This window comes from Cornus florida, unplaced genomic scaffold (assembly GCF_030987335.1).
Source record: "Cornus florida cultivar Cherokee Brave unplaced genomic scaffold, ASM3098733v1 CherokeeBrave_3.0.0_Hap2_Chr09, whole genome shotgun sequence".
In the NCBI taxonomy this organism is placed as follows: domain Eukaryota; kingdom Viridiplantae; phylum Streptophyta; class Magnoliopsida; order Cornales; family Cornaceae; genus Cornus; species Cornus florida.
Genome location: NW_026775579.1, coordinates 54,085,013 through 54,096,053, shown reverse-complemented (window position 1 = coordinate 54,096,053; position 11,041 = coordinate 54,085,013).

Sequence of the window (11,041 nt, the reverse complement as noted above, 5' to 3'; positions counted from 1 at the left end):
AATGACTCTTAGTAATGTAAAACTGGATTTTTCTTTTGAAAATCTAATATACTAGTTGTAAACTTCATGGGTTTCAGTCAGCCCATCCCTTTGGAAAGGAAATAAATTTTACGAGCTGCACTCAACTCGTCACTCCTTTAATAAGGGAATGAGCTTCACTCAGCTCATCCCTTTAGTAAGAGAATTAAATTATACGAGCTTCACTCAGCTCGTCCCTTTAGTAAGGGAATTAGGTTTTATGAGTTTCACTCAACTCGTCCCTTTAGTAAGAGAATTAGGTTTTACGAGCTTCACTCAGCTCGTCCCTTTAGTAAGGGAATTAGATTTTTGTCAAGTGTCGGGAATGCCAAGTTCTACTGAGCTAAGCATGCTTGATGATCACTTTCTTGCCCCTTTTAATAAGGGAAGTAAATTTGCTCGAGCGTTATGAGCTCACCCTTTAATAAGGGAGTAGTTAACCCTTCGTCTCTTTACTGAAGAAAGAAGATGAAGTTGACCCTTCATTCCTTTATAGGGGAAAGATGTGTAGTTTGAAGGAGGGTATCCCCTTTAGTACGAGAGGTAGTCATCTCATCTCTTTAGTAAATGAAGGAAGCTTTAATCATCTCACTCTTCTGTATAGAACAAGTAGTCGGCTTCTTGTCCCTTTAATGAGGGAAGAATGTGTTGTTGGCCCTTGGTCTCTTTATTGAGAAAACCTTTAATAAAGTGTAGTCAGCCTCTCATCCTTATCTGAGTCCTCCTCACGATATGTCTTATCGCTTTGGCTGAAGAATGATCTCTTATAGCTGGTATCCTTTTCATCCCTAGTGAGAGGGGCTGACCTCTTCTTGTCCTCTCATTCCTTTCCCTTCCGCGCATTCATGACGTCTTCAGCGTTTATGTGTTTTTGCGCTCTGATCAACAACTCTGCCATGCTGGTGGGAGGTTTTTTAGATAAGGCGAACAAGAATCTGGAGGTTTGGAGTCCTCCTATAAAGCGGTCAAAGCCACCTTGTCGTCCACCTCTTCTACCTGCAGCATCTCTGTGTTGAATCGGGTGATGTATTCCCGGATCGACTCTCTCTTCTGTTGTTTCATGGTAAGCAGGTAGGTGGTCGGCCTCCTATGCCTCTGACCTGCAATGAAGTGGCTCATAAATTGCTTACTCAGTTCTTCGAAGGTGTTGATGGTTCCTGGCTTCAGCTTGTTAAACCAAACTCTTGCCGATCCCTTAAGTGTAGTGGGAAAAGCTCGGCATATGATTTCATCTGGTACGGCGTGTAAATGCATAAGAGCTTGAAAGGTCCCCAGGTGATCGAGGGGATCTTTGGTCCCATCGAAGCTTTCGAACGAGGGCATCCTAAACTTGCTAGGCAGGGGGCATTTCATAACGGCGGGGCTGAATGGTAAGTTTGTCCTCTACACCAGGTCATCTATAGCGGTATGACCTTTCCCTTTCATAGCCTACATTACATCTTCCATTTTCGCCTTGAGATCCTCGATCTGTAGTTCAAAATAGGTAATTTTCTTTGTCTTTTCCTTAACACAGAAGGTTGTGCCTTTTTGAGACTGGGGATTCCACGGAGGCGGGGAAGTAGGTTCTCTGTGTTGGTTTCCGACTTGGCTTTGTTCTGGCCCAAACTTGTGAGAAGGATTGTTTTCTCGGTCCTCCTCGTGTTGTCCCCCATCATTCAGATTGGAAGGATATGGGTCGGATAATTCTTGTAGAGGTGGTGGTCCCGCTGGGATAAGATGTTGTAGGATCTCTGCATTTTGTAGGATTAACTGGTCCATACCCTGATTCAGAGTTTGGACTTATAGTTCTAACGCTGTAAACCGTTCCTGGTCATTCGGGATATCTGAGTGTTTACCTGACCCTTCTCTTTGACTGGATCCCTACAACGATGTTTCTGTTCCACTTACTATACTGGATTGCAAGTGCATACACCCAACCGAGCAATTGATTTAAGGGAATCGTCGTTTCCCACAGACGGCACCAACTGTTGTGGGTGAAATCCACGCGGTCCTACACGACATCGTTTTCCTGCAAAGAAGAAAGTAGAATATCGATGAATCTTGACCGCACCGGTATGGTGCCTGCTAAGAGCTCTCCGACGATCAAGTCAGTTACTGAAGGTCTAAAAGAAAGGCAAGGATTTAATAATAGTTTTTTGTCGTACTTTTATTAACCGGTAGGATCTCATTCTTATAGTCATTCTCCCTCAATTCATTTGCGAGATTAGAGGAGATCCGCTTGTACGAGATCAGAGGAGATTCGCTTGTTGCTAGATCCCCTTTTGACTTCCTCAAATTGTGCCAAGGTTATCCTTATCCTGTTGTACCACGTCATCTTTCATTATCCTTGATAATGAAATATTATCATTCTTATCCGATAGAAATATCATCGTTCGAAAGTCGAAGAGGTCTATTTTCCCTATCAATTTTCATTAACTTTTAATTTTAGATGATGTTATAATTGTGAGTCAAATGATAAATACACCTTTTTTATTTTTAATTAAATGACGTAAATGTCTCTAATATTTAATTTTCATTAATGAATTAAGGAAATATAGTGCAAAGCATTTCTTAGCAAAGTGTTGCTACTGAAAAAAACACCAAATCAATATTTATTGAAAAAAAAAGGCCAAATGTTATAATCCTAAGAAGAAATATATCAATTTCATTGGTTAAAATGTAATGACCCGGTCATTTTCCTTCTTTTCCTTTTTCTCAGATTTTTACGGATAAATTTGTTCCGTTGATTTTTCCTTTCTGAGTACGGTTACTCATCACTTAGTGTCATCTTGAGCCCTCCGAAATGGTTTCCGAGACTCTTTTCCTTGGATTGACAACTTCATTAAAAGACCGCGTCATTTTCACATTTTTCGTTTTTCGACACTATGCACTTTTCGTCATTTTCCCCGTTTGTCACTTTATTGGTATAACCTCACTTTTCGTGTTTGGAGTTGAGTCTTGACTTCATGAACCTTCATCTTAAGTGGTTCATACGAAATACGTATCTTTACTTTTATAGAAAAGTGCTCTGGTTGCTCCTGGTGTCCATAGGGGCATGGATGCAAAGTTCTTCAGAAATATTTTTGTTTCTTGGGGTGCTTTTCATAACTATCTTTTGAAGATATTTTATTTCGAGGGTTTTTAAGAAAATATCTTTTGGATAATATTTTTATTCTGGGCAATTTTGCAGTTATCCCTTTTTGTATGGGCCATTGTGCAATTAACGAAAGTTATTGCAAAATACCTCGTTTTGAGCTTGGATCCTCGTACGAGATTCATTTTAACATTTCGTCGAGTCGTGTACCTTAGAATTGTCTTGCGGTCGAACCTTACAGTTTTCGGATTTTCGGGTTTTCGGCCCTAGTTAGCGCCAAACTTGTTTGGGGCATATCTCTCTGCTCGGGACTCAATTTTTGACGTCGTTTCTTACGTTGTTCATCTTTTCTTATTTTGATTCTTTTTCATTCATGGAGTTTTACCGTTTGAGCGCGTCTGCTCAAATTCCACTTTTTCGGACCCGGCAGGACCCGTTCGGGGCACTTTTTGAGATTTTCTATAAGTAGGGGGTTTGAAAAATTAAAACATAATTTTCCTCTTCTTCTCCACACGTTCTAGACCAGATTCCACTGCCCTTCCATGGCTGCCACCCCTCTTTTCCAAAATTAACCTTCTTCCCTTAGGTAAAGTGTCGTAGTGTCTTAGCATTGAAGGCCTTGACGACGTGCACCTTTCCCCTTTATTAGAGCCCGTTTTTGGCCAATTTTTGAGTTCAGGTTTGAGGTCCAGTTAGGATTTTGGTAAGTCCTCTTTGGAGTTTAATGTTCATGGCATTGTCCTCGACAAAACCCCGAAGTATCGTCGGATTCGGAGCGTTTTCGTTTTGGTGGGGATTTGTGATTTCATCTCAAATTGAGGTAGGGATATTTTAGATTTAAATATGTGTTGTATTGATGGTTTTATAAGCATATACAACTTGTAAACATGCCTTTGTATTAATTTTAGAATTTAATTTAATTATTTTCTATGTTTAAGATTTAATTCTCATGGTTGTATGTAGATTGGAATTAAATTGTAGCATGCTATTAAATTAAGCCTTGATATGTTTGTTAACATATATTAAATTGGGAGAATTTGAATAAGTAATGCAACTTTTAATTAATCTTTCACTTGAATGAAAAATTAATTCACATGGTTGTAACTAGCATGGAATCAATTTGTAATGTGATATTAAATTAGGCTTTAGTATGTTTTTTAACATATAGGAATTTGAGGACATTTGGAATTGTTTTAAAATCTAGAGAAAATTAATTAAATAGATTAATTAATTTTACTCTAAGTGTTCTAATCACTTAATTGGATTTTTGACTTGATATTATTGACAAGCTTGGCATGTTCTATCATATATATTAAATTGAGAATATTTGAATGAGTTTTGAGAAATTTATTTAATTATTTTCTTGGCATTGATCTTAATTTACCTTGTTGTAACTAAGGTAGAATTGGTTTGTAACTTATAATTAATTTAGGCCTTGCTATGACCTTTGACATATATTATATTTAGGATTCTTGGAGTTGCTTTGTAATCTTGAGAATTTAATTATTTAATTTAATTAAATTCCATTTGTATGCTTTCATTGAGGTAATTAAGTATTGATGTTATATTCTTGCTTAATTTATAATTTGCAACTTGCTGTATGATTACAAGATGGTATTCCATGAGTAGAAGTTATGATTTAACTTGTTGCATACATATTATACTTGTATGACATTTAATATGTCATTGTAGCTTGAAGGCCTAGAGCATATCTTGTGTGTATTCCATGACTTAGTTGTGCATGGTAATTGACAATGTGCATTGTGTATATGTGATATACTTGTTGCACAACTTGATGATTTTTAGAAAGCTTATATGGATATTGTAATATGTTAAAGTTAGAGTATGTCTCTAGTAAAGGGGATGAGAGTTCCCTCTACAACATATAGTGCGCACTAGGTAGTTCCTTGCGGGCTAGTAACCCGAGATCACTTGTTTGGTCATTTAGACCATATGTCCTTTGTCTTTCCGCCATTTGTTGATTTGGCATTCAATTCCTATTTGTAATTGTAGATTACTTTTAACTTGTGCTTGGATGCATGGTACTTCATTTCTTGCTTAGTATACTTGGATTTGTATACTTGTATATCTTATATATCAAAAATGATTAGTATACTTGGATTTGTATACTTGTATGCCATGCATGTTAACATTGCTTAGTAGACTTAGAAATATAAACTTGAATTTATATGTTGCATTTCCATTTCAATATTACTTAGTGTACTTAGTGTGTACCCTTGTATATTGATGATCTACTTTCTAGATAACCTAGTATTCTTATATCTTCTATACTTGTGTTAAGTGCATTTCAATCTTGATTGTATACTTGCGTATGTATACTTGTATATTGAATGATTTGTTGCGTGTACCGCATGCTCCTATGTAGTTTAAATTGCATGAATTAAGTGGTTTATGCTATGAATACTTTAGGTAGGTTAGGATGCTCCTTGAGTCTCACCTTTGACATAGACGTTAGGTGGCATGACCATTTGACCTAAATTATAATAACTTAATAGGTTTGTAAAACGTTAGGTCTTTGCATGCTCATCTCCTACGAGTAGCTTTATGTTACTCACCCAAGTAGTGGAGACATTTTTCAGGTACCGGGATCAAGATTCGGGATTCATATCATGCTTGGATGATTTGTAAACTTGAAGTTTTCATTTCTTGTAAATGTTGGCTTGAAATGCCATTTATAACTTTATATGTCAAAATGTATAAATTTGATTCTATTTTTGTAATGTGTACATAAATACACTCTTTACAATGTATTTGACATGTATGAGATGAGGTCATAAGCCAATGACGTCTAATTTATATTCTATGTAACTTTTAACTCCATGAAATATTATGAAAATATTGAAAAATGCTAAGTCATTGTCTCACCATGGTTGCATCGGGTATGAAAATTCCATTTTTATTCTTCCATAGGGTCTTATTAATCATGTTTGAAGTGTGGCCAAGGGTCAAACGGTAATTTGACTCCATTTTATATTTTTGGATTTCAAATTTTCTATTTCAAGTCTATTTTTCTCATATTTGGCCGACAGGGGGTCGGATTTTGAGCCGGGGCTTCTTGTGAGTGGCGGACCATTCCCGCGCACTTAGAATCATTTATTACACTTGCGTGCACATTCGTTTCAACCTAGAAATGCATTTAGGGCCAAATGCATACTTGGTGCAAAGTTGCATTTTTTGAGTTTTTGACCTTATACTGATCTATGGGCATTTTGAGCATTTCACAGTGTGTTTTGCTCATTTTCTCACGTGTTGCCGAATAGAAAACTTGATTTCGGGAGGAGTTTCTTTTTCGTGTTTTTCTAGAAATATTCATTTGATAGCCCATTTTTGCTCTCAGTTGTGGACTGATCCTGAACAAAATCTTGTAGCAGCTTTTTGGACCCTCTTGACCTATGCTGATCTAGGGGGCATTTTAGGGATTTTACAGCGTGTTTTTTTTGTTTCCTTCCACTTTACCGGGTAGAAAACGTAATTTTAAGGGGGGGTTTTTCTTTGTGTTTTTCTAGAAAATTACGTTTAAGGATCCGTTTTTAGCCTCAGTTCTGGAAAAAAAAAATCAAAAGATGTTTTCTGTCAAAACACTATTCCTGCCCAGATTTCTAACCCGGAAAAGTTGGTTTTTTTTTTTGAAACTTTGAGACTTCATATCTTCATCATTCGGACTCCAAATCAAGTGATTTTTGAGTTTAAATTTATTAGTTTTTGCTTGTCTATCCAATGGTATGCATGGTTGCATCCAATTCTATCTGAAAAGACCATTTTACCCCTTGTAGAATACTCTTGCCGCACTGATTTTAAACCCAAAAGTTAATTTTTTTGAAACTTTGACATTTCATATCTTCTTCATCCGGATTCCGAATCAAGTGATTCTTGTATTTAGATTCATTAATTTTTCCTTGTCTATCTAATAGTATACTCAGTTGCATCTAGTTTTGTCTGAAAAGACCATTTTACCCCTTGTAAAGTACCCTTGCCGCACTGATTGCAAACTCAAAAGTTTGATTTTATGAAACTTTGGAGTTTCATATTTTTTTCATCCGGACTCCAAATCAAGTGATTCTTGGGTCTAACTTAATTTTTTTTTTTTTTTCCTATCTTTCCAGTGGTGTGCTCAGTAGCACCTGATTTTATATTTTCAGAAATGATCATTTTGCCCTTGGGGCTAAATTTGTCCGGTTTTCTTTTAATTTGTTTCCACTGCTTTCTTTAAGTCCCGTGACTTCCCATGAAGTCACAGATGTGTCTTAGGAATGATTTACATTCCCAAAGACATTCCTTCCATGTGAAAAGACTATTTTGCCCTTGGGGGCCTATTCGGTCTTTTTCTGATCATTCGTTTCCGCATTGTTCTCATTGAGATCCGTGGCCTCATGGAAGGTCACTCTGGCTTCTTAGAAATGCATTGCATCTCCAGGGTCTTGTTTTCTGTTTCCGCTTCCGCATTTGGATCCGCTATTGGGTCAATTTTCGGTTCTTCACAAGACGCACTGGCTTGAAAAATCAGGGCCGTCATATAAAAATTCATACGATTCACACTCTTTTGCCCTTATATGATACTAAATCATCAACTTTTTTAGAAAAAAAAAATGAGAAAGTTCAATTAAGTTATCGCGCTAGACCCATTAGTTAATAAATATATTAGTTATTTGACTACTCTTGAAAAATTTTAAAGTTAAGGAAGATTAGTTATGCAGTTTTAGAAATCCAAATATTAAACCAACCACGTAAGACAAGATAAGAGGAGAAAATAAGGAAAAGATGTGATTAAGTACTCCAAGTGAATATATTAAATATTATTACTCTAATGTTAAAGGTTGTGGTATTTTTGTTTGAACTTCTTTTTCTACTCCTGGTAATGAGAATTCAAGGGTTAAACTCGTGCAAAGGAAGAGATTTTACAATTTTTTATTTAGAATATATAATTGTTCAAGGCCATACTGAATATTCTTATAATGTATATAATATGGTAATGAGAATTCAAGGGTTAAACTCGTGCACAGGAAGAGATTTTACAATTTTTTATTTAGAATATATAATTGTTCAAGGCCATACTGAATATTCTTATAATGTATATTATATACATTATAAGAATATTCAGTATGGCCTTGAACAATTATATATTCTAAATAAAAAATTGTAAAATCCACAAATAACACACAAATTTTCTTTAGAACTTACACCTTTCTATTTTGTAAGGTTGAGTAAATACTACTCAATTGCAATTTCAATGATAATTACCATTGTCACGTTCCATTCTAGATTATTACAAAATATGAAAATTTTGGTTTGAGCCATTTTCTCGTACTTTCCTTCATCTCTATCTGTAGTTCTTGAATGGTTTTCTCAATCTTATGGCGAGGAGAAATAAGCTCCTATGAAGCTTGCTTTTGCCTCATTCACTTGGGGTCTTCACTTTCACATCATCCACTCACCTTTCACAAGTCACAACTCGAAGTTAAAAAACTCAACTTCTCCGCTTCCTATCTTCTTCCTCTCCCACCCTACATGTCCCCTCTGACAATAATTTTAGAAACAGGGCAACCAAATCCACTTAATTCATGCAGTAATATAGCCACATTCCCTTATAGAGTAATAATGTTACTATGAGACCTCCTCACGAAGGTTAGGAATAAAGTGGGTGTAAGAATTACTTCTCAAAACACAAAAATAAAAATAAAAATAAATAAATATAGAGTAATACTATTACGAGATCTCCTCATGAGATTTTTCACAAACTCTCCCTTTTTGTTTTTTATTTTTTATTTTTTTGTCATGTTTAAATTTTGAAGAACGAATATAACTATTTGAAAGAGGACTAAAAAATGATTTTATAGTTAAAAATTCATTTACAGTAAATTACATAATACAAATCGGTCAAAGTTAATAATACAATTTATAAAAAAAAAAAAAAATTGAAAATTTTTTACCAACTTGTATAATTTACTGTTAATAAATTTTAAATGAAATTTTATCAATATAATTCTCATTTAGTCCACTTCTAAATAGTCGTGTTGCAGTCCCAAATTTGTACACCACAAAATATATATATATATAACTCATGAAAAATCTCATACGAAAAACCTCATGATAATATTACTAAAAAATATATATATATTTCTTGCATCCCAACCTGGCTTGTTTGTTTCTTTTGTGGGGCCCTCGATAGTTATGAGTTTCATGTGTGAGATTTCATTACCCACAGACTTTTTGCAAACAGCTAATATAGTCCTATTTCAAAATATCTTTTGTAAAAAGACATTAATAAAGACTGGCACATTGAATCTGACACCCAGTATGCTCACCTACAATTTTTGACTCTTCATGATAAGAATCCGGAGAATCACGCCTCTTCAAAACATCGTTCACACGGTCACACCAGTCACATATTTTTGACTCTATATAAATAAGGTGGCTGAGTTCCGGTTATTATGTTCCCTCCTCCCTTATATACATATTCCAGTAAAATGGCACCTGCATTGTACGTGATTAAAATTTAATTTAAAATTTATATTTAACAAAGTAATTAAATAATTATTTTCTGAAATGATAATTAAAATAAAATTTTAAAATAATCACAGTGATGTATTAATTAAGATAAATAGATTACATAATTAAATAATGATAACAATTTATAAAATCTTTACAATAATATAATTATTGATTTTTTTTTTTTATCTATGTAATAATAAATAGGTAATTTGAGTTTTATAGAAATTCTTCTAAATACCTTATATTAATTGAAAAAAAATTGAAACTCATAATTAATAGGTAATTTGTGTTAGAATTTTATAAAAACTTTTTTTTATAATTCTTTTTATATATATTAATAAATATTTTTTATATTAATAAATAAATACTGAAACTCTTTGTACTTTTAATAATAATATAGATATATATGCATATCATTATAATTAGGGGTGCACACTTTTTGGATTGGACCAGTTTGAGAATATTTTGGAACAAAATTGTTCTTAGTGATTCCATAAAAATTAGAACCGAATCAAACCGTGAAACTAATGGTACCAAATTGAACCAAATCCTGATAAAACTGTTTGGTTCAGTTCAATTCCACGGTTCTAAGATTTTTTTATAATTCAATCTAATATATGTATATAATTAAAAATTTATATTATATGTAAAATATTTTTCTATTATAATATATATCTTTAGGGAGGCGATATCCATACTCTACTTTTCAACATTTGAATTATAATCTTCAATGAAATGACAATTTTATCATTAACTTTATAAGTAAATAATTATTACTTTTTAAATGACATAACTATTCTTTCAAATTTTGTCTCCTTATCTTTAATCTTTAATGTTTTAAGTATCTTTTGACGACACAAATAAAATAAAATAAAAATTGAATAATTTTTTTTTAAGGGACCAAAAATAAAATAAAATATTATTATGCTAAATAAATTGTCTCTTTTGATCAAATAAAAAAAATAAAAAGTAACCATTTAAAAAAAATTATCTCTTTTGACATGAAAAATAAAATCCCAAAAAAAATATATTTATTGAAGAAATTATCTTTGTTGTCAAGATCCCAGAAAATAGTAATAATAAAAAAAATGTACTAAAGGAAGATGATTAATATATATATATATATATATATATATTGAATAAATTATCTCTTTTGATAACACCCAACAAAAAAGAGGTTATTTTTTTGAATAAATTATTTCTTTTGACCGGACACATAAAAAATTACCAAAAAATAAAGTTATGTCTTTTGACATAATTAAAAAATAATAATTTTGTTGAATAAATATCTCTTTCGATTGTACCAAAAAAAAAAAAAAAAAAAAAAAAAAAAGGGTTCCTATGGAATAAATTATCCCTTTTGACTACTAAAAATAAAATTATTAATATGGAATAAATTACTTTCTTTGGGAGGACTTCCCAAAAAAACAAAAAGAAATG